This window comes from Anser cygnoides, chromosome 3 (genome assembly GCF_040182565.1).
Source record: "Anser cygnoides isolate HZ-2024a breed goose chromosome 3, Taihu_goose_T2T_genome, whole genome shotgun sequence".
NCBI lineage: Eukaryota > Metazoa > Chordata > Aves > Anseriformes > Anatidae > Anser > Anser cygnoides.
The window spans coordinates 93,899,166-93,924,491 of record NC_089875.1 but is presented as its reverse complement, the minus strand read 5'-3'; the positions used below and the strand labels follow the sequence as shown (position 1 = coordinate 93,924,491).

At 34.4% G+C, this 25,326-nt stretch overlaps 1 protein-coding gene across 3 annotated transcripts in view; it reads right to left on the bottom strand.

Moving 5' to 3' along the window:
• Window positions 1–25,326, bottom strand: part of EYS (eyes shut homolog) — a 953,299-nt gene that overhangs the window by 866,753 nt on the left and 61,220 nt on the right. The window contains exon 2 of one of the 3 annotated variants that reach the window (XM_066994734.1): window positions 3,502–3,644. The exons of 1 other annotated variant lie outside the window; for it this stretch is intronic. The gene's annotated coding sequence lies outside the window, so the exon portion shown is untranslated. Of the gene's footprint in view, window positions 1–3,501; window positions 3,645–25,326 lie in introns of those variants that run through there. One more of the 3 variants, XM_066994736.1, reaches the window with a different exon arrangement.

Sequence of the window (25,326 nt, the reverse complement as noted above, 5' to 3'; positions counted from 1 at the left end):
GTTGTGTCTCAGCTCTGAAAGAAAATACCCACATTAGAGAAATGAGAGCAAAACTGCTATCTAGCATCAGTACCTGCATGGCTACCTCAAAGAATTTAATTGGCAAGCTGCAACAAAAGTACAGCCAAAACCTGAAGATGGCTTCAAAAATTTACATTCCAAAACAATGCTGAGATAAGGAGCAGGGCAACTGTTTGCTGATGCCAAAGACATTCTTTATGACTTTAATGGAAAGGAAAATGTCTCAGGACAAACATGCTGGCAACCGTCAATCCAAGTCTTGCTCAAGGGAGTGTGAGAGATACAATACCTTTTTTACCATGTTATCTAGAATCCAGAGGTACTGATTTCCTTCTCATTTAGTCAAATTCCCCTTTCTTTTCCTATTATGCTGAGCTGGAAGGCCTGGTTAGCGTTGGATGTCTTGCACAGTTAAGATATATCTTGTCCAGAAAATACATTTATTCTATACTTATTTCTAAATTTCTCACTGTTACACGATAACAGATAACTCATATAATCATATTTTGCTCCAAAATGAGATGCTGCAGCATCCTTAAAATGTTACATATTGTATTCATACATATATTCTATTACATATCACTAGTATTTCTTTTAGTTGCACTCTCAGTGTGCAAAGCATCTTCTTTGCACTTCCAAGATGACCCCTGTACGAAGATATTTGTATTCTAATGACAGAGAAAGAAATGAAGGAAAAAAAAAAGTAAAAAGAAAAAAAAAAAGAATGGAATTAAAAATAAATATAAACCTACCAGATTGAATGCATAAAAGGCTGCAGCGTCAAAGAAATGGGTCATTAGAGGGCCTGAAATGCAATCAGAGCAGGGGCCCTGCATAAAGCTGTGATATCAGATGCAATGCATAAGAAGCCCTGTGAGTGAGGCATAGGGTCAATCTACAAGAAACTGACAAACAGGCAGTCAAGGATGGAAAACTTAGAAAGGAAGATGGGAACACTTTACACATGAATGAGCAAGAATAAACTTTGCTATGAAACAAAAGTAAATAAACTGACAATACCTGAAAGTTTTTGTATGTGTTTTTCATAAATAATGCTGTTACAAAAAAAAAAAAATAATAATAAATATTGGGAGAGATGTAAGAGAAATGCAACCTTTTCCTTTTTTTCTTTCTTCTTTTTTATTTATTTATTATTATTTTTTTTTCTTTCACATCATTTACCTACTTGGTCTGCAATGAAATGAAAAAAAAATATATTTTTATGGCAATAGTAATATTGATCTCATAATATTTTTCTATACTACTTTTATTTTACTTATAAGCTTGAAACATTTGATTTAGTGCTTGGTCTATGTACCCAGGCTTAAAAAATGAAAAATCCTCATATAATCTTACAAATTATTTGACAGGAAAGCCTCTATGTGTAGAGCTGGCACATACTCTCATTTTTGGATTTTATTTTTATTGATTTTTTAATTATTTTCATTTAGAAATGTTTCCTCATGTATCTGTTTTACTGGGTTTCCTGTCTGTGTTGAGATACAACTGCAGCACCATCAGAAAAGCTTATGTATTAAATACTTTATAAATTTTTATCTTGTCAGTACTAAATTCTAGCCAATGATAAGAATAAGAAGTTATTATCAGATAATGCTACATAACAGTTATCACTGAATGGACTGGGTTGGAAGAGACCTCAAGCATCATTCAGTTCCACCCCCTCGCCATAGGCAGGGATGCCACCCACTAGATCTGGTTGCCCAGGGCCTCATCTAACCTGGTCTTGAACACCACCAGGGATGGGGCATCCACAGCTTCTCTGGGCAACCTGTTCCAGTGCTTCACCACCCTCTGAGTGAAGCATTCTCTCCTAACCTCTAATCTAAATCTCCCCTCTTCTAGTTTAAAACCATTCACCCTCGTCCTGTCATTATCTGATTGACCATCTCTCCATCCTTTTTGTAAGACCCCTTTAAGTACTGAAAAGTCACAATGAGGTCTCCCTGGAGCCCTCTTCTCTCCAGGCTGAACATCCCCAGCTCTCTCAACCTTTCTTCATAGGAGAGGTGCTCCAGCCCTTTGGTCATTTTTTGGCCCTCCTCTTGACCCTCCATAACAGGTCCACATCCTTCTCATGCTAGGGGCTCCAGACCTGGACACAATGCTCCAAGTGGGGGCAGAGAAAGGGGGAACGATCACCTCCCTCAACCTGCTGGCCGCTCCTTTGTTGATGCAGCCCAGGATGCAGTTGGCCTTCTGGGCTGCAAGCGTTCACTGGTGGCTCATGTCAAGCTTTTCATCCACCAGATGAACCGCTTATCAGGTGGTTCATGGATCCAAGAGCACCTGCTGAAACCTCCTGAGGTGGCACCTACTTCATGTTTTTACAGTTCCTTTCTGGAGGGTGCCCTGTTTAAAGACATACAGTAATGACTCCATTTATAACAAAAACCTATCTTCTTTTCTTGCTCTAGACTATTGGCCTTGTATTTCTGTCTTCAGGAATAAGATTTACATCTGAACTGCAGAAGACTAGTTATCTCCTAATAGCAGTCACTAAAAGAACATAATAATAATAACAATAATAGTAACAAAACTTGTCCTTTACATCGATATGCCTGAATCATTCACAGTAAGTTGCTTATTTAATTTGATTGATCTGAGACAGACACTCAGCACTCATGTGTCTCGTTGTAACTTGACTGAAATAAACTATGATGAAGAGCAATCTGGACATGATAAAATTTATTATTTTCATATAAAATAATGGATTAGACTACCACCACCACCAACAACAACAACAAAAACATCAATATAAGTACTGATTGTCACATGGGGTATAAATGCTAGGTTTTGGTAGCAAGGGGTGTGGGTGTTTGTGGGGTGTAAGTGTGGCACCTGTAGGAAATCATGACTGCTCCTGTACCAGACATGGTGGGTTGCAGTTGGCTCAGCAAAGGAGCCACAAGAGGGTGCATTTGATCCCATCAGCTAAGTGGGTGGCACTTCTGGGAAGTATAAGAAAGGTCAAAAGACATTGAAGAGGTCATTGAAGAACAATAGACAGACAAAGGGGATGAATCTCATGATAGTAGGAAGTGATCTGTGGTGGAACTGATTAATAGCCCTGAAGAGAGAGAGACCCATGGATAAGCCTACAATGGAGCATGTGCACTCTAAAGATACTGCAGCCCATGGAGGACCTATGCCAGAGAAGTGAAAATATGTAAGAATGAAGGGGCAGTAGGCAGAAACTTCTGTCTTCATCTCAGTCACATACCACCCTCACCAAAGAGACTACATGTAATTTGCAGCAATAACAAAGAGAATGGACAACTGGAAGTGGGGAAGAAAAGTTTCTAGGGTGAAGCAGAGCCTGGGAAAGGAGAAGGAAAGGTATTCTCTGTAGTGTTTTATTGTTTAATTTAATTTTCCACACCTGAATCAGTAATTAATTGTTTACATTATATGATTTTGGGAATCAGTTAAATGAAATTTGCCAAGTCAGGTTCGTTTTACCTGTGACAGTGGCGAGTGATTTTTCCCTCTTTATTTCAGCCTGAGTTTCTTCATTCCTTCTCTTCCTATTTTGTTCTCCATTCCACTGAGACTTCTCTCTCAGTAGCTGTGTGGGTTCTTCGCTGCTAACCAGGGTCAACCCCCTACAAATATCAAAGAAATTATTTTTACTACTGTTTCCTGTTTGTAGGAGTACTTAGTGTAGATACATATAAATAATTTAGAGTTGTACTTTTTTTTTTTCCCTTTTTGAAAGTGAAAGATAATTGAGTACTCATCACTGAAATAAGATGTTAATAAACTGCAGATAACAGGTACACTTATGTATACATAAAAAGCAGAAAAAAATAAGGGAATATTCTTACTGCATCCCCTGTACTGACCACTTAAAAAGCCTTCAGTCTCAAATTCTGAATGTCTTTTGTGTAGAGATTGACAGTCAAAATAGGTTGCATGGTGATTTTTGGATTAAAAATGTCCTTCAGAGAAGAGGAGATAAAAGCTATTCAACCCATATTCACTGGTACTTGGGAAGAAGGAGTGTTTGGGGGAGACTAGAAAATCTGTTTTATATAAACAAATATACCTATAATGTTAAATATTTATGTCTATTATATACAGCCAATTTCTAGTTTTATCATTTCCATATATCCATTAATTGATGTTGGTTACACTGTTTTGAACTAAAAGACAATTCATATATAAAATTTATATATAAAATACAGTTGAAGGTTCATATATTCTTCAGAATCACTAATTTAGTTGTTGATTTTTATATATCATGTAGAAATGCAAAGTGGAATTGCATTTTTTTCAACAACAAACTCAAATAACAAAAAAATGGGCATTTTAATATTACCTTAATTTTCCTTGCTACTGCTATGCAGTAAAGTTTATTGGGCTTGCTTATAGATTTTCTTTTCCTTTTTATTTCTTTTAGAGGAAGACTGCTAATCTATTTTTTTCAGTTTGATGAAAATGAAAACAAATGTCCTTATAGAACAGTCTCTAGAGCCAAGAGTGAAAATTTTCACACCTTTTCCACACAGACAGCTAAAATGGATAAAATATTTGAAATTTAGTGTGTTAATAGCACTCACTTTGACAAAGACTGTGATTGAAAAAAGAATTGATTTAATAATAATGACAAGAGATGAGAACTCTGTGTAAACTCATTAAGCACTGACTGAGATTCCCTTTAGCACCTACTAAATAAACCCAGCTGCTTCTGCACCTCAAAATAGGAATTTTTTCTGCTCAGTCTGGCAGCTAGAGCAGCTGCTCATGGATAGTAGCTTCCCTAGGAGAAAATTCATTAAGAAAAGACATATGACCCTATATAATCAAAATATTTAGAGCAAAAATGTTATTTCTTTTCTCTGGATCTATTATATCATTGGAAAATAAATATACATCTGTTTAAACAAGGGATATAGATTCATTCAAGTATTAGGAGAAATAAATCAAATTCTCCATTTTCAGTATTTGTATTGAAAGCCTACTGTACATCATCTGGTTGGTGATGTTGAAATAATATAGCCATTTAGTCTGTTAAGACTATTAAAATTCCTACAAACAATGGTAATGCAAAATCAAAGCTGAACTATTAATTAAGATTTTGAATATGTATACTCTTATCAGAAAATATAATCTTTAATATACGCTAAGAACTAAATATCATTGTTCCATAATAGAAGTGAACTGTATTTAACCAGATCTGTTTTGAGGCTTATGAAATGTTTGTAGGTAAATTTTTATTCACTTGCCTTCATGAGATACAGCTGTTGAACTGAAGCTTTTCCTTAAAAACACTCCAGATGTTTTCCGGATTCTAATCCTGCCCTTTCAGAACTGTAGGTCATGTTAAATCACAAAAGTAATCAAGAAATCAAGTTCCAGGAAGTTATCTGAGTTTAGTGTTTGTTGAACATGATCCTTCTGTTTTATAGTTTGGTGAAGTTTAGGAAACAATGCAAGAGAAGCCAGATACATTTACTCCATACTCACTGGAGAGGGTAGATGAGAAAATCCCCTAAATTTGCAGTTCATTCTCATTTTTCCATAGTGTACTTAAAGGAGTTGATAAACTGTGTTATAATCTTAGCTCTGGGGCATCTACTATCAGTCTTTTTTTTTTTTCTTACAAAATAAAATTTACTTTGTATGTGGCCAGCAGGACTAGGGAAGTGATTGTCCCCCTGTACTCGGCTCTGGTGAGGCCGCACCTCGAGTACTGTGTTCAGTTTTGGGCCCCTTGCTACAGGAAGGACATCGAGGTGCTCGAGCGAGTCCAGAGAAGGGCAACGAAGCTGGTGAGGGGTCTGGAGAACACGTCTTACAAGGAGCAGCTGAGGGAGCTGGGGTTGTTCAGCCTGGAGAAGAGGAGGCTCAGGGGCAACCTTGTTGCTCTCTACAGGTACCTTAAAGGAGGCTGTAGCAAGGTGGGGATTGGTCTATTCTCCCACATGCCTGGTGACAGGACGAGCGGGAATGGGCTACAGTTGCTCCAGGGGAGGTTTAGGTTGGATATTAGGAAGAACTTCTTTACCGAAGGGGTTGTTAGGCTTTGGAATGGGCTGCCCAGGGAAGTGGTTGAGTCACCATCCCTGGAGGTCTTGAAAAGACGTTTAGATGTAGAGCTTAGTGATATGGTTTAGTGGAGGGCTTGTTAGTGTTAGGTCGGAGGTTGGACTAGGTGATCTTGGAGGCCTCTTCCAACCTAGATGATTCTGTGATACTTGTAGCTGATAATTGAGCTATGACTGTCTTTCCACATTAACATGTTTATATGAACAGTTTCTTGCTAAAGTTAAAGAGCTTGGGTTTATGTTATCTTAAATTCCTCTTGACAGCAGTGTGTTCTGGGTTTTGTGTAGGTAGTGGACTGGATATGATTATGAATAGTTGAATATTAAGTATGCCAACCTGATAATTTAAATCATCAGGATAAGCAAAGATGAACAAAGATGGTAGCTATCACAAGACTATTGTGATTAAAAAACAAACAAACAAAAAAACATTGGCAGATCATAAATTACTTTTAATAATTTTTAGAACATCACATTGGTTATATGATTACTCTGTTCATTTAAGAATATAGCAATGATCCACACTGGATTCGAACAAGTCTGTCTAGTTTTTATCTTTTCTTTGTAACAGCTGTAAAGCCAATTGCAAACACTTAGAAAAGAGACCAGAAACAGGGCCAATATGCAACATATCCCACCCTCCAGAGACATGAAGCCAAGGAACAGCCTGAGTCAACGGTGATAAACTTCATATTTCATAGCTTTTAGTGAGTTTCTTGGTTCATGAAAATTAGCTTTTATCTTCTACAAGTCCTTCTCAAAAAAAAGATTAGCAAAGTTGAATATACAGGAATTGATAATTTTACTAATAATGCAAATATAAATGGCTGCAAAGATAAAGTGAATGTGGTAAAGACAGCATGGCACAAACACACACACAATCTCTGTACCTGTTAGGTGCCAGGTTCCAGTTATAAATTGATAAGACTGAACTGAAGATAGGACATTCATAGAAGAAATAATGACATAAATATTCCATTTTCTTCTATAGCATCTACAGGCTTTTTACACTGCATTTTAAACACTTCATTCTAAATAAATAAGCACAGGAATTTCTGTTTTAAATAGGAAATTAATTATCAATTTAAATCTAAAAATGGGATGCACAACAGAAAAAATGAGAAAATGAGTGAGAAGAATATTAGCTTATTAATACAAAATACCAATAAAAGGTCTGTATCTGAAACTGTCATCTACTACACTTAAGCATCTGCTAATGTGCCCATGTTCAAACGATGACTGATAAAAGCATCACCAGCTTATATTTCAACAGAAGCAACTGCATATTCCAATATGCTGTCCCTGACAGTAAGTAGCCAGCAGCAGGAACTTAGAAAAAGAGTTTAAGAAACAGAGCAACCATGAGTAAATTGCACTTGGTCATGGTATTCAATACTGATTACTGATTGAAGAAGTGGTTACTGATTGACCTATCATTAGATAAACCTAATTCTTTTTCTACTTCCAGAAATATGCTATGGCAAAGTATACCACAATTTACTTAAGCATTATGTTAAAATACTACTTCCTTTTATTTGTTTTAACTCTGTCAGTTGCGAACTGTAAAATGTAGCAACTAACAATTTTCCATTCTTACATTATTTTAAATATTTTTGTCCTTTTTTTTTAATTTTATGTAAGAATCATATCATGCCTTTGGTAAAGATAACCTTTTGCTCAGGAATTTACCTATTTCAAATACTCATTCAGTAAATTAAAGGCATAACTTTCCACCTCAACTATGCAGGATACAAATCCTCTGTCTTCCATTTCAAAGGAGAATATCCTGGAAATTAAGCTGCAAAGTAATCAGTTAAGTTCACAAGTATGGTTAGATTGGTTCAGTTAAAATCAAGTAGGTAACATCCTCTGCTATTTAGACTTGACTGTCTTCACTTCAAAATTATCTTGGTACAGTTGGCAGTGGCTTTACTATTTATTCAATCAATGTCACTTGCTAATATTGGGTAAAGTCTTCTGTTAAATAGTGACAGAACACAGGAAAGAGGGCTGTACATTCATCTGGCCCTGGTCTTCTTATCTTGTATGAAAACCTACCACAGAGTATATTAAACTGAGATTTTCTCTTGATCATTAGAGTGTACTCAGTTTTAGAAAACCGTCTAAATGGGACTGTGGAATAAAGAAGGGGGACTACAGTAGAATGGAGGCAAAAGAGGTCACATTTATAACTGGAAACAAATTCAAAGTTAAGTCTCAGAAATGGTGGAAAGAAGGGAGCTTCCACGGAGAGATATTACCACATATTATTTTGACATGTAGAGCCTCTAAAATTTTGAAAGTTATTTTCTGGAAGGCAAGATGAGAGGAGTGGTTGGAAGGTCAGACTGCTTAAACGAAATTTATTTTCAGACTTGTATTTAATCTATTTCACCCATAGATATGAGTATTTCACTATTTAAGGAATCCCATTTTTTTTCCCCATTTATTACTGTTAGAAATCAGAAGTTTTTTGCTATATTCTGAAAGGATGTGAGGGACTTCATGAAACCCAGCATCCAATCGCACTTAATAACTGTATCTCAGATGGATGTTACTAACAGCTAAGATTCAAGGGATGGCCCAACCTGTTGAGGTAGGTTCTGCACTAGAATGGAGATTTTGGAGCATATTTGCTTCAGATTATATAAGATTATTTATACAGTATAATTATCTTCCAAAATCTCACATTTACTCAGCACATGCCTGTGGGACAGCTTCCATCCATGACTTGAGTGGGATTAATATATTCTTTGAAGAGGGTGGAAGTGCACATAATGACATGAATTTGCACTCAACATAGCCAGGACAAGAAATTCAATAAGCTAAATCAGAGTTCAAGCCAAGAATGAACTGTAAACATACCATTTAGAAAGAGTAGATTTGGTTTCTGGAAGCAAGTAAGCTCAGATTTATGTGCAGCACAGAAATGTCAAGACAATTGGCATGGGAAAAAGATACCCAGTGCTGCTAACCCCAAACCATCTGTCAGGAGACTTTTTGTTTTTCTATTCTACACATTAAAATCATATTAAATTTTTACTTTAAACCTCAAAAATACAGTCTCAGTGCTCAGCACTGCAGATGTAGATGTTTTGGCATTGTTTATTACTACACAAATTATCATCCAGGATATTCTGACAGTATGTTAGGAATATTATAAGATAAATCTGAGATTTACTATGAGTAAAAGTAAAAAAAAAAATAAATAAAAATTCTCAGGTCTTTAAAAGTCTTATCTTCCAATATTAAAAACAGTTTCTGTTTCTTCCTTGTTGCTTTATCATTGGGATTAATATTTTTCACTTAACATTTGCATGAAAGCAACATTAAACTTTGGATTACACGATCTGCTTTCAGTCTCCAAGACAAAAATAATAATAATTAATAAAAAACAAACAAACAAAAAACGCATATACTGAATCAAAAAGGGGTTTCTATAGAAAAAAGTGTGCAAAATCTGTTCTCAGGGACACTTCTGTTACCCTCCCTGAAATTATGTCACAAGGATAGATGTCATAACAAAATTATAGCTGCTGTATATTTATGAAAAAAATATAGCCCAAATTGTAAGACAACAGAGTGTGTGAGGGATTTTTTTGGGAAAAAATAAAACCGATATTTATAATCTTGTTATCAATATATTTTAAGATAATATTATGATTATTATAAAAAAGAAATAAAATATAGAAAAAATAAATTGTAAGATATATATTCAAACAAAAATTGTAAAAATTAAGATATCATAGAATTAAATATTAAGGGAGTCTGAAGTAAGAGGAAAGAACAGAAAAAATTCCGCATCTTCACTCACTTTTAAAATTCTTTTTTGGTCTTTTGGAAAAGTGATTCAACAGACACTTCCTGAAGAACTGTCAGTCACAGATTGTCCCGGTTAAGAGACTGTCACTCTGAACACTATATACAGCTCAGTTAAATTGGCACTGCTCCATAATTGAGAGGTTGTTTTTTAAACCTTTCAGTTACATAACATCCTCAGACTCAATAATAGAAAAACAGCAGCTTTTTGTCATATGTAAGAGAACTTTTATCATGTCCTAAGTGTCCTAAATGAAGTAATAAGAAACAAGCTTTTGCATTTTCAAATCCAAAGAAGACAAGTAACTGGATTACTTGCAGTGAGATTAGTGTGGATCAGGTCATAAAAGTGAAGCATGGGCTTTAGTGTAAATTAGTATGAACATTTTCATAGATAATCTATTAAATGCAAAAAGAGTTACTAGCATAATTTAGTTACTATGCATTTGGGAGATGTATATTTCTGCAGTGAAAAATGAAAAATTCTTTGTGTCTGCACTCATTTTTCAACAAACTGTTTAATCAAGAATTACATTCAATTTCACACAAATTTAATTAGTTAATTTTAAGGAGTAAATTGTTATTTGGGACATGATATTTCAATTCATGTTCACAAAATAATTCAAAGAATAAACATTCGCTTACACATCGGAAGTCACTTTTGAAGTTAATTCACATTGATTACCTATCACGTTCTTGAAATCTAAGTGCTCATGTTTGTTTCTGAATGCAGTACTCATTTTTCTGATGTTGATTTTCTGTGAGAAGTGGTGATATGCTGGTTATTTTTCTCAAACTATAGAGATGTGATGTATTAATGGTGAGACACATAGGGAATTATTCTGAATTTGGAGAACTCAGACAGCAGTCTTTCAACTGCTGTCTGTTCTACTGCAAATTGAGCATAGTAGTATGAAAGTAAAAGCACCATGCTAAAAAACAAATTCCTTATCCTGATGATCTCAATAACAAGACCAAAAAGGTAACAAAGTGTTAATAACATTTGTCTAACACAAATATATGGAAAGCAATACTGATAAAGAGAATCAGAACATTTTTATAGGGAGGAATGATGTTTGTAGGAACAGAAATGGAAATGAATTATATTAGTATAAAACGCATGATTGCTAATAATAAAAAATCTGTATGCATGAATATTTTGAGTTAGTAAGGGCAAAGGAGGACAAAATCATACCTATATCAGTTCATCACAGGATGTTCATCCACTAGCAGTGTAAGGGAGAAATGAAAGTCACTGAATTTCTCTATGGCTGATCAGGCCATGTACTTGAAGTAGGTATGGAATTGTGCTAATGTGCACATACTAGTGAGACTTCATCTGGAGTATTGGAAAGAATTGTTACTTGTACGTTTCTGACTGAAACACCTTCATTATTAGAAAAGTATCCTATGAAATCAATAGAAACAAATAAGCTTTTGAATATGTGAATAGTCTGAATCATCATTCTCTATGGCCTGTTTTAAAATGTTATCATATAAGGAACCTATAATAGAATCCTCAGACAAGTAATATGGGGAATCCTTTATTGTATACTCTTTGGGTCATTGTTTTTAAATATTTAGTTAGATGCAGAAATTGAATGATCAAAAAAATAGCCTAATTTAGACAAAAATACTATGCCAGATTGATTTAGTGAAGTGAAGGCTATATAGGGTTATATATAGGATCATAAAAAGACAGACCAAATGTCTGGGAGAGAAAACAACTATTAAATCTGAAGCACAATTCTGGCACACGAATGAATGACTATAATTGCACCAGAAGTAAATTTAGGAGGAAACAAAAGAGATTTCTAACCTTCAGACTACTGACATTATGGAGAAATACTTCAGGAAAAATAAGTAGAGCAAAAATATCTGGATAATGTTATTAGAAAGGTGAATAATTTTTTAATATAGTTGCTTAAATTATTGGGGGCTGGGTTTAGCTGCAGAATAAGGCAGAGTAACCTAGAATAATCTGAAAGGTTTTTACATTTATTTGATTAAAAACTGGGGGAAAATCTCTTTTCTATGAAAGTTCACAGAATCATCTAGGTTGGAAGAGGCCTCCAAGATCACCTAGTCCAACCTCTGACCTAACACTAACAAGCCCTCCACTAAACCATATCGCTAAGCTCTACATCTAAACGTCTTTTCAAGACCTCCAGGGATGGTGACTCAACCACTTCCCTGGGCAGCCCATTCCAATGCCTAACAACCCCTTCGGTAAAGAAGTTCTTCCTAATATCCAACCTAAACCTCCCCTGGAGCAACTGTAGCCCATTCCCCCTCGTCCTGTCTTCAGGCACGTGGGAGAATAGACCAATCCCCACCTCTCTACAGCCTCCTTTAAGGTACCTGTAGAGAGCAACAAGGTTGCCCCTGAGCCTCCTCTTCTCCAGGCTGAACAATCCCAGCTCCCTCAGCCGCTCCTTGTAAGACCTGTTCTCCAGACCCCTCACCAGCTTCGTTGCCCTTCTCTGGACTCGCTCGAGCACCTCGATGTCCTTCCTGTAGCGAGGGGCCCAAAACTGAACACAGTACTTGAGGTGCAGCCTCACCAGAACCGAATACAGGGGGACAATCACTTCCCTAGCCCTGCTGGCTACACTGTTTCTTCTACAGGCCAGGATGCTATTGGCCTTCTTGGCCACCTGAGCACACTGCTGGCTCATATTCAGCCGACTATCAACCAGTACTCCTAGGTCCTTCTCTGCCAGGCAGCTTTCTAACCACTCATCTCCCAGCCTGTAGCTCTGCTTGGGGTTGTTGCGCCCCAGGTGCAGGACCCGGCACTTGGCCTTGTTGAACCTCATACAGTTGGCCTCAGCCTATCAGTCCAGCCTATCCAGATCCTCCTGCAGAGCCTTCATGCAAGTGTTTTTGCTAATGCAGTTCTGATTTCCCATCCCAGAAATTCAAGATGCATTAATTTGTCCGAGGTTGACTTTTCTTTTCCAGTGGTACATATAAACTACTGTAAGACCCTTTATCCTTCCAATGAAGTGCTTATTTTCAGATAATACACATTTCACACCTGTAAACATATTGTTAGAAATTTAAATCACTTGATCCACGTGTTTCACACAGCAATATGGAGAATCTTTATGTCAAAACATAGTTACTAAATACTTTTCATTTACCTTTACAACTATTGGGTGGCAATCACTATTAATTGTTGAACAGAAAAAATCCCATTCAGTCAGTCATAACACAGAAATATATGAAAAAGAAAGGACCCAACATCTTGCTATGCTTTTTCCATGTTATGAAATGTATCCATGTTATTATATCATAAATCATCATTCAAGTACTAGCTTATTTTATTATTTTATGCTGCTGTGGCAAACACTGATAATCCTTTTGTTGTTTAAAAACTCAAAAACATCCTTACAGCAAAATCAAAAAAGTTTCCTAGCTTTTGTTAGTCAGAAGAGTACACTTAAGGTATACACTGGAAGGAAAAGATTTATTTCAAAGATAAATGTGTGCTTAATGGTATCTAGAAGAATTTGAAGTGAAATGAAAGACTCACAAGGTACAGACCTTATGTTATAATGGTGTAATTATGCACAATTTCAAAATTACATACTGTATAAAATAAAAATGTAAAATAACATTGTCTCCGTATTTCCCCATATTATCAATCTTCATCAAATAAAGTAATGTCTTAGTATTAACTATGCATTAGGTATACTATTCTGATATTAGTGTTACTGCAGTCAGGATAGTCCATGGATATAACATAAAGAAAATTTGTAGGAAAGAACATTCTTTTTGATGCTCTCTGACATGACTAACTTTTCTCTGTAAGCTAGGTATAAATCTTTATGGAGCTGAAAACTACACATCTTGGAGAAAATGTGGAATATTTTTCAGATATGGATACAGCAGCCAGAGTAGGTACACGGTTCAGTCCTGCTGCAAGAGAGCTGTATCAGCATCAGGAGTCCCTGCTAATTTGCAGTTTTCCATGACTAAGTACTCAGTCTAACAAAATCCTGCCAAGGCAAATTTCATTGCTGATTGCACATTGCCCCTGAACAGTTGTGCTTGAACTGCATGAAAGCTAGGTGAAGCTCAGTGAAGTGTTATTTGATTATTTATCTTGTATATATGTAATATATGTATATGTGTGTTCACATGTGTGTTGGGGGTTCTGACTTTGAGGTCTAAGTGTTCTGCTGTACAGTACTTAAATTGAGTTAGAAAATAAAGCAGGGGGTTGAATGACTTCCTGTTTCATCTGGACCAGTAAATGTTTAATTGTTTATATGCAACCCACTAGGTTGTATCCCCTAGGTAATTAAAAAGGGTGTATAAAACATTCTTGGAAATGAAGGTGATTAAAAGTCTCAGGTAAAAAAGCAAACAAAAAACAACCCACCACCAACAAAACCTAGATCTACTTTCTGAGTGAATAGTTAAACATATATAACTGAACAGTAGAGAAACCACCAAGTTTTCTGAATCTAGTCACAAATTCTCTTTGTTTTTCTCATACAAGATAAAATTTCTTAGCAGACTGAGTGGAACGTATCCTTGAAAACTAAAGATGTTTTTAAGGTTTTCACTTCCATGAAATAAATAAATAAATGCTGTTCTGCTCAGTCTGGTTTAGTTCCAAAGGATCAACTGCATTTGCAGCTTTGACCTTTATTTGACTTCTATTCTTTGTAGTTCCTTCAGGATAGTAAGGGACATATGTCTAAGGTTATACAAGCAAGAAGCCCACAAAACAGTCAATTTTAATTTTGGGGAGCTTTTTGTATACCTTAATGGAAGCAGCAGACATTGATTATTATGATTAAATGTTCTGCTTTGCCTCGTTATTATTTATTAAAAGTTGTGAATTCCATCTTAGAATCTGTATTCTGCCTTTTTAAGTACATTGCAATATTAAAGCCTGTCCTTTACCAACTGTCAAAGTTGTGTCTGTCAAGCAGTATGTACAAGTTTTTGAACTGAGTGACTTGGTTAAGGAAGAACTAGCACTCTTCGTTGAATTAATTACTCTGGTACTCAGCATATTCATTCACCAGTCACATGCTCTTAATGATCCCATGCCAAATATTACCAATCCACATGCAATTTAGAGACTATTGTAACCTATTTTTCTAGTGTTTGCTCTGGACAAAAAGTTGCATTTGCCAGTATTTTGGACTTACTCACTGGTCAATTCGCCTAAGTTATCTAGCTTTATTCACTATCTTTTCTTTCCTGAGGTCCAGTTATGTACATGGATATCTCCTATGGACTAAGTCTATGTTAATGTGCATCTCGTCAAGTCATCTTGGTTTCAATTGAATTTGGCATGTTGACTTCAATAAGAAGGAATTTATGAAAATATATGTGGACAAGGACATTGCTCTTTAGTCTTCTGCTCTGCTATAAATGATCAGAGCATCACTCCTGCTTTTAACGTCTGTATTAGTAAATCCATTATAAAGTACCTGCATAATTTGTTATGGCAAAGGTCAGTCAAAGAACAGTGGTGGAAACCACCCTCTTTTTCAGAAATATATGAAATTGCTGCAGGCCACTCTTATTTATGTAATGCCTCACATTTACTTTTCATTTTTTCCACCTAATAATGGCGTCCATTACTCCTTTGAAAATGTTCCTTTTTTACTCCGCAGTTTATACAGTTGTTATTTCATTTCTGCCAATTTTCTAATTTCAACTTTCTATGATTTTTTTTTTCCAAAATACTTTGTCTAAAACCTGTTAATTTTTGAACATTACTTCCTTTCTATGAGAAGACAGTGAAGCACAACGCAGCTTGATAATGTCTGGAATAGGTGAAATGTTGTTTGTCTCTTTAGTGACCATTGAAATTAGTAGTCAGAATCTTGATGGTTCCTCAGGGCATAAAAAAAAGCAAAATTCAGAAATATATAATGGCAAAATATGCTGATTTCCTTCAAATTGAAGTCCAGGAAATTTAGAAAGGTAAACAAATAAGAATAATGCAATCAAATTCAAAAGCACTTGAGTTGTTATTTAACCAGCAGATGGCAAGTGATGTTCAGTGCAGAAAGATAAGCTTGAAGATCTTTCTTGTACTATGCAAATGTGCTATGAAATGAAGATCTAGACAATGTTTTTTCCTGACCCATTCATCCAATTAAAGAGTACACTTTTCTTACTGTGAGAAGGAAAAGGCCAATATCATATGGACCCTAGCAATCTCAAGGATAACGTGCTATAAGATGTAAAATAATTCCTTTGTAATAGACCTGAAGGACCATAACTTCACTTTTTTTCCTGGATGTTCCAATCAGGGATACCTTCATTTTCTTTCATTTTGGAGTATTAATCTCTGCTACTTGCCTGAGAATGCTGAGGGAAATGTAATAGGAAAAGGGAACAGAACCAGCAAATACAGAAAACATGTAAGAGATTGCCAACAAAACATTACTGTTTTTATGGGAAATTATTAAAGACAGAAAGCATAGCTGAAGCATGAAGTAAATGCTACCATAAAAATGACAACTGTCCAGAAGAATAGTCAAAAATAATGTAGTAAAACTTTTTTTTTTTCTTTCCTACAATGAATTCTGTCAAATTTGGTGTCAGTATTGATATAAGCATTAGGGAACAGCTTTTAACCCTAACAATATAAATTACTTTGAAAATACAAACAGTTTGGTGACAATGCAGTTCTAACTCTTAGTGCATTTGTTATGTCATCTAAAATCACTTTTCTGGAAAGGAAAATGTCTTACAAGGTAAAAGCCAAGGTTTCTACTGTGTATATGGCCAAGCACGTCACGTAAACATCATCTAAAGAATCTAAGAGATAAGTTCTCCAAACTATGCCAGCTGAACATCTGAAGGGGGCATTTAGATAAAAGCATGGAATATTTTCACTAGTTTAGGTGAACACTAAAGTTTTCAGCTTGTTAACACTTGTTAACAATTCTAATTAGTAGCTAGGGGTAAATAATTTTCTCTTGCCTTTCTTTGTAGGAAGTTTGATAGTCCTCATTCTTTCTTAAAATATGCAGTTAATCTTGGCTTTCTAAACATGCTCACTAGAGTTAAAAGTGCATAAATAATACTCATTAAAATTATGATTAATTAGCTTAATGGAAATAAGGCAGGAAAAACATTGCAAAAGGAAAAAAATATGCAAATTTATTTCTTCCTCATCTTTAAAATAATTTCCTTTTCCCTTCAGTACCAGTAAAACATAAGTCGTGACGTGCATATAACAGTACACCACATGGAGTGGAGTCAGAAGACTTTAATGTTGTACAGACTTGATGTTAATTGGCTTAACAATCCTGCCAAAGCAATTAAAACAGCAGTGGATGGTTTGAGGATGATGCAGATCATTGATGCCCCATCAAACTTAATACAATTACAGCCATATTTTGCCTGAGTGGATCCTGAATGAACCGCCCACTGATTCCAGAAAACCTCTGTTAAAAAGATTTTAGTGATAAGTGTATCACAAAAGTGTTAAATGTTGCAGCTTTTTGCTTCAAGTGTCAGACAGGATGAAAGCTTAAAAGCTTTCACTTTACAATCTAATTTAAAAGAAAGAAAAAGAAGAAGAAGAAGAAGAAATTGAGGAAGAAAGAGCAAGCACTGCTTTCTTATGACCAATAGAAGAAAGCAGATTGTAGATGTTGGATTTTAATTATTATTGCTTCTAGATAATTAATAAAACAAAAACATGTTTTTATCATTTGTTGTCTAAGTATGGCTTACTTTTCACTGACATAACTTCAATTGTCTTTGACTGAAGACAAACAGCTTGAGTTCTACATTCAAAAATATCAAATGTATTCAAAACATGCAAACAAAGATATGAAAGTAGAGTTATTAACACCTCTGAGTCAAGCCACTCTACCAGCAGCTGTCACAGATGTCAAAATTTTTCTCAGGTACTTGGAGAATTTACCAACCATTGCAGTTGCTTCGGTTACTTTATTATCAATATATTCGTTTAAATAATCTATTTGAAAGTATCTTCATAGAATCATAGAATGGCCTGGGTTGAAAAGGACCTTAAAGATCATCTAGTTTCAACCCCACTGCTCTGGGCAGGGTTGCCAACTGCTAGAGCATGCTGCCCAGAGCCGGATCCAGCCTGGCCTTGAATGCCTCCAGGGATGGGGCATTCACAACCTCTCTGGGCAACCTGTACCTCACCACTCTGAGTGAAAAACTTTCTCTTAATATCTCCCTCTTGTCCTATCACTATCAACACATGTAAACAGGCATTCCTCCTCCTGTTTATATGCTCCCATCAAGTACTGGAAGGCTGCAATGAGGTGGAGACTTCTCTTCTCCAAGGTAAACAAGCCCAGTTCCCTCAATCTTTCTTCATAGGAGAGGTGCTCCAGAAAATCTTCAAAAATATCTTCCAAAAAATCTTCAGACATGAAAATGTAAATATTCAATTAAAAAAAATGGAAAATGAAAGACCAGACCTGTTACATTGTATTTTTGTTATTTAATATTATATTGTAGAATCCGAATTCATGACCCTTAATATCTTCATTAAAAAAAAAAAAAAAAAAAAAAAGAAGAGTATAAAGCTTGGCTTTTGGAGACATTTTTCTCCTTAGCTGTTCCATTAGTCATTGTATCAGAGGGCCAGATTCTTAGCTACTATAAATATTCAAAAGAGATTTCAAATAACTGGTTTACTGAAGCAAAGATTTTGGAAGAAGTATAAGAGGCATTAGTTGGAAGTTTTCTGCTCTCTCTCTTTCTCTTTTTTTTTTTTTTTCTTTTCTAATGTCCCCAAAATATGGTTATTGTAGTGCTACAAAAACTGCTTATGAACTGGGAATTGACCTCACTTTTAAAATGCATGATTTTTATTTTAATTACATTTTAGAGTTTCAGGAGAAAAAAAAATGAACAAGAAAACTATCTGCAAAGAACATAAAATTCTTCTTACATTCTTCTTATAAAATTCTTATATTTTAATTTGTCTTACATGTATTCTCTGTGTAAAGTGTAAGCTTGGTTCATTCAGTAATGAAAACCGGTTAGCTTCAGTAAGATTAGAACTTCACAACATGTCTGTCTTTTCTATATGAACAGAATGCAAGTAGAACTTTAAGGTTAATCATTACTGAGGTTTTATTGTGCTGAAGCAAATAAAAGTACTCTCATACCAGAAGTTTCCTTTGCTGTTAAGTTTTTTTTTCACCTCTTTTGACATATTTTTGCTGTTTTTTTTTTAAAATGATTATTATTTTAAGTAAAATTAATACACAAAATATAATATAGTTTGATGACCACATTGCACACCTGCCCAGAACATAACTACTTTATCATCTTTTGACTGTAAATTATGGAACAACATATTTATAATGAAAAATATATATACATGAGACAATACAAAGTGGAAAACAGTTGTTCTTGAAGAAACACTGGAAGTAGTTAAAATTAATGTGCTGCTCAGTCGTAAGATGCATCTATAGAGAAGTGCTGGAAATCCTTTGATCCAGGTATGTTCCCTAGCAGCTTCTGTCTGAGGAAGTCTATTGCTCCTATCAAGTGCATCTATTTGATAGCTGTTTCTATAGTTACTTGATATATATATGTATATATATAATTTTTTTTTTCTAAATAAGCTTGCATGTCTAAGTGAAAATTCTAATTAACTTCACTGAAGCGCAGCACTTTTAAAGGTATGTGGCATTGACCCAGGATTTTTTGAGAAGAGCTGCAGAGTTCAGTTATTTCTACCATTAGCAAAGTTTTTATATGTATCCATGTTCACAGATTTTGCCCTTTTGCATTCAAAGTAATTTAGCTATATCTCTCTTTCATGAGGCCAGGAACCCTGAAGCTATCTCTAACCTGCAGTAATAAATAAAATTTCCCAAAAGCTGACCCAACTTATTTATTGTCTAAGCAAGGGTTTCTTAACCTCTTTCAAGATACGACTCTGAGGTCCATTATTATTGTGTATATTTTATTGCTTATATATAGTTTTTCTTGAATATTTTCTGCTTTGTCTCAGATAGAGCAGGTTTTGTATTGAAAATATTTGACTTGTAAAATGAAAACAAAAATTAACTAAATGTTCATGTAAACCTAAAACAAGTCTGTAAGTATTTTCCCAAAGCCTTCTGTGACTGATGATTTACTGAAGAGAAAAATAAATAAATTACAGAAAACCTGACTGTTCACAAATCAGAAGTAAACCTTACAAAATTCATTAGGGGCCTTGATGTAGTCATATAATTCAAAAGGTTATTTTATAACTATTTTTAGGGTTGTCTTCTCAGAAAATTCTGTCTAGATGGAGGGTTTCCTATTGAAAGCATTGACCAGCTCCCACCAACTAGAAAAAATGGATGACTGCAGTTTTGTATAATGAGTTAGAAGGGCTGGGTTTTCATGTACATGCTTAGAGGTGTATATTTCTGTTGTGTATTGAGTTTTGTGAGGAAATTCAAATGCAATAAAAAGTGAGTAGTAAACTAGTATGGCCAGTCAAAAGTGAAGAGTATGGCAGTGATATTAAATTGCAAAAATTGCTGCATGAGGTGCGCATGGTACACTCATAAGAATTAAATCAATTAATATACAGGTGAATTGCTAGTACATTAGTAAAATGGTAATTGTTACAAAAATTAGATAAGATGAATTTTGTGAAGTCCTGCCAAACTGAAACTTTGGAAAGACAACCGAGAAAAATAAATAAATATGAGTTTGTGTTTTTTTTTCAAACATTTAAAATTTTGTTTATTCTCTGTAAGCAAATGAACTAAAATGCTTACTAAAAAGGAAAGGATTATTTGATTTATCTTGTTTCTTGCTGTTAAGGTCTTTAAGGAAAAAAAATTTGATATGATCAATATGAGCCGTCAACAACTGGATTGCAGTGCCTCCTTATACTTTAATGATTTTTTCCACCTGTCATTCTAGAAGCTATCCACATGCTGTTACTTAGAAACAGGCCATATCTGGATTCTTTATGCATAAACATATATTTGTCTTTGTCTCAAAATAATATGACAATGTTGCATAGAAAGTGTTTCAAGCTTGTCTAGTGGTAATGAGACTTATTGTTATGCAAGGATGCCTTGACACTTCTCATACTTCCAAGACAGTCACAGGACCTATGCTAGAAAGACCACAGAGTCTCTCTTCCCACATATTACAGGGAAATATGCCCTTTTCAGTGAAGGTATTGTGTCTGGATATCTGACTTCCTGATCTGAGAGTACCAATTGATATTTGAATACAAACGAGGACAAAACCATGTAGTTTTGTTTGTTTGTTTGCTGTTGTTGTTCAATTATTATTTTTCCTCTGAATCATTTATAGGGATAATATATATCTGCTGGAAAGGTAAAGAAAAATGTGAATTCTGGGAGAGAACTTTCTTCAAACCTTTTTGGGTAGTAAAACGCAAGCAAAAATTTGTGCGCATAGCACTGTCTATATCCCTTGCATGTATGTATAGACACATGCACATATGCAAAAAAAAAGCATGTGAGGGTATATTATATGAATAAGGAGAGTGGGAAAAATTAAAGAACTATTTAGACAACTGGGAGAAAAAGGTTCTGAAAACACATCGTAAAGTAGCAACAAATTTTGAGATATATTTTTTCTGCTGGTACTATACAAGTGGTGTGACAACACTTAAAAAAACAAGCATTGTTTGTATACCATCTGTTGAAACTAGCAATTGGTGAGTATAACTTCTTTAAATGTTTATTTTACTCGAAGTAGTATCTCTAGAGTGTCTTCAGTAAATCTGTTTATTTAGAATTTACAATGGTTATCAGATTTTCTTATTTTGTCTGGCCTGCTTCAAATATGCTAGCTTAATTATGGGTATATTTATGCTATGAACTAATTGATATCAGCTTCAGACACTTTATCAACACACAAAAAAATGCTCATACTTCTCACAGGACCAAATTAACTGTTGCTGCATATTTAAAACTAACCAAATCAATTCATTATTTTAGAAAGGATGGATCAGTCAAGTAATTATTAGCTGGGCAGAAACATTACTATCTTATTACATCCTACCATTTTACCACTTTAACAGTATAAATAATCAAATTAAATCAGATATATATTGTTGTCATAGCAAATTAATATTTTGTCTTATCATTGGCTAATAAATATGAAGCAAAAAAGCAAAGACCTTTAGTGCAAATATCACTTATACATTCCTATTTTGAACTTGGAAAATCTCTTTCAGGATGTGATTGACCACCTAGTTAACATATTATTTTCTCTGCTTTTAGAGCAGATGTAGTAGTTAAAGCTGAAGAAGTGGGAAGTGGGCAGTATTTTTAAGTGTTTATTGTTAAACTGTGCAGCTTAGTCTAATTTCTAATTTTTGCCTAAAGGCTTGGAATATAGTGGTTACAAAACCTGTAGTCCAGCAAACTAATAAATTTCCTCTAACTTTAAAAAGACGTGCTTTTTCTCCATGACTGTAAAAGTAAATCTATTTTGATAGAGCTTGGAGTGAATGACAGAAATGAAGTCAAACTACTATTGTGAAAAACTAAGTCTGAGTCTCACTGATTCCTGTTCTTTCAGGTTAACTAAAAAAGGAAGATTACATCAGTATTTCATGGCATCTAGATAATTAGATGGGGTTTATTACATCAAATATTACATCAAGGTTAGTATTTCTTGTGGCTGAGAGACAATATAACATCTTGTTCTATAGAATTTCAAAAGATTGTGGAATTTTTAAATCCACATTTGTGGATTTAAATCCAGTAAAATTTGTTTTATTGGAACTAAGAATTTTTTTCAAGAATACTTTTTTCACTTTGTGTTGTTTTTCAGGTAGACAAAGACAATCAGAGTCGCTGTGTGTGTCTTTTTCCTGAACCTATCATGTGTTTTTATGAAACTGGATTCCCCCACTGGGTGGAAAATGTTGGAGACATCCTTTTCTTTTTTCTTCTTTCTTCTTTCTTCTATTTCTATTTCTATCTCTTTTTCTTTCTTTTTCTTTCTCTCTTTCTTTCTTTCTTTCTTTCTTTCTTTCTTTCTTTCTTTCTTTCTTTCTTTCTTTCTTTCTTTCTTTCTTTCTTTCTTTCTCTTTCGTTCTTTTGTTCTTTCATTCTTTGTTTTCCTTTTTCCTTTTTTCTCTTTCTCTTCTTTTTTTTTTTTTTTTAATTTTTTTTTTTCTCCCACTCTTAAGGCCCAGTCCTACAGTTTGGAGTAATATATAGTATACTCATATTGTCCACAAAAAATTGCAGCTTTCTTCAGTGGAGTAAACTTTATGCAATCGAGTAAATGCCAAATTCTATGTTTTTCACTGAATCTTGCATCTCCAAGTATTTTATGACAGAAAAAGTCTTTTCAGTGCTTCTGTTATTCAAATGGTACACTGTAGTGGGCTTGCTTTTTTATTCTTACTCATTTTCTAGCATTCAAATGTATTTCATAACTGTTTCTTAAAGTCTTGCTTCATTACAGGTAATGTTAATCACTTGCCTGAGATGTCTAAATTAGATCCTTATTTCCAAGCTACATTTTACAGTCAGTGCAAAAATATCTTTCACTTCCAGAGAGTGTTTCTTGTTGACTGACTGACACATTAGTTAATCTTTTGTAGTAGTTACATGACATTATAATTATTGATCTTTCACAAAATTCTGGAAGCATTTTATAGAGAATATTTGTTCTATTTTTTAGGATAAGAACTTATCCACAAGGGCACTGATTTGTACTTGACGATATGATGTAAATGAACCTTACTCAGCTTAACTTTCTGGAATGCAAATAAAAGTATTATTGGCCATGAAATAATGTAGGAATAAACATGGACATAGTTTTTGACTTTACTGTTGCATATGATGTTTGTAGTATGACAGATCTCTTTTGGTGTTATTTATGAAGTCCCATTACAGTTTTCCTAACAAAAAGAATGGTGACAGTTTCCTTTATATAAACATTATATTGTTTAAGAATTATTTGTGTCCCAACTTCAGGTTGGAATAGCAGTTTTTGTCCCCTGTCTATAAAAACCAAAGGGCTGAGTTGAAGTTTTGTACAAAACAGACCATTCAAAAACGTTTACATTATCAGAATCCATCTTTTTTTTTTTTTATTTTTATTTTTCTCTCAAGATTTGTAGTTCATTTGATTATGATAATTTTAACTGGATTTGCCAAACTTTGTAATCCAAGAAAGACACGAGCCATTTAGGTTAGCTTTCAGATTTTTGCTTTGTACAATAACAGTTTAAAGCCCTGTGTCAGTCTAACAATTCTTCAAGGGAAGTTTAATTCTTATTAGTCACTGATTGTCTATGCAACTAAGAGTTCACTATTAGAAAGATGATAGGAAAGTAGGGACAGGTTCTAATTTTCACACACATTCTTAGGTCATATCATTCACCTCACTGTATTTTAAGAAGATATATTCACAGAAATCTCTTGATTTGTATCTGTAATGAAACTGTATCTGACGAATAATTTCACCCCTTATTGTGCTAAAAATTGCTGTTATGTTTTCTTTAAAGGTTTTACACAATGTCTCCTCTACATGAGTGTTGTGAATGATTGTTTCTATGAAAATTATTTCTATATCAAAAGAATATCTATATCAAAAAGACAAAATTCTACAGCCATCTTACTGACCTTGCTTTTGCTTTTATCTTAGGCTGACTTTTATTCTTGTCTCCTTCTTTATTTGAATCATATATAATAGCTGTCTTTCCTGTATAATTTTTTATATATCTCAAATCTTTTTACTGTAGTAGAAGGTACAGCATTTTATTAGCTACCATTATTTTATTATTATACCTTCAATATTACTATATTATTTCAGTATATGCACTTTATGTAGGTAATTAGGAGAGAGGTTAGATTCCAGAATATAGTCTCAGGTATCTTAACATTTATTTTTAATTGGTTCATTCCATTTGAGACATGCACATTTGAACAAGCTTCAGTTACACCAAAGAAGATGCTTTATAATGTCTTTGGCTATGGTTGAATGTATCAAATCAATAGATCATTGTCAGCACTCCACATTTTTATAGTTCCCAGCTAACCTCTTAATACCATTTCGTTGCTACATTTTAGTTTTTATGGAGAAGGTGGAAAAGAACGTAGTTGCTTCATGCTACCACAGTTTGAATCTGTTCACAGGATTCTGTGAAGCAGGCTCAACACCTGTGGCAAGACAGCTGACTTGAACCTCTATGATGGCTTCTATTTGAATAGTGATTCCTATCTGTGCAAGGAGAATCATTCTGAGGATCAGCTTTTTTTTTTTTTTTTTTCTCCTTTCTCTTGGACATAAAATGTTGAGCGATTATATGAGAAATATTATATTTATTTCAATGACTTTTTTAATTACAATGTTATAAGATTGTAATATGACTGTAACAAAGACTATTTTCTACAGCCTTTATCTTATATCTTATCTTATCCTTTATCTT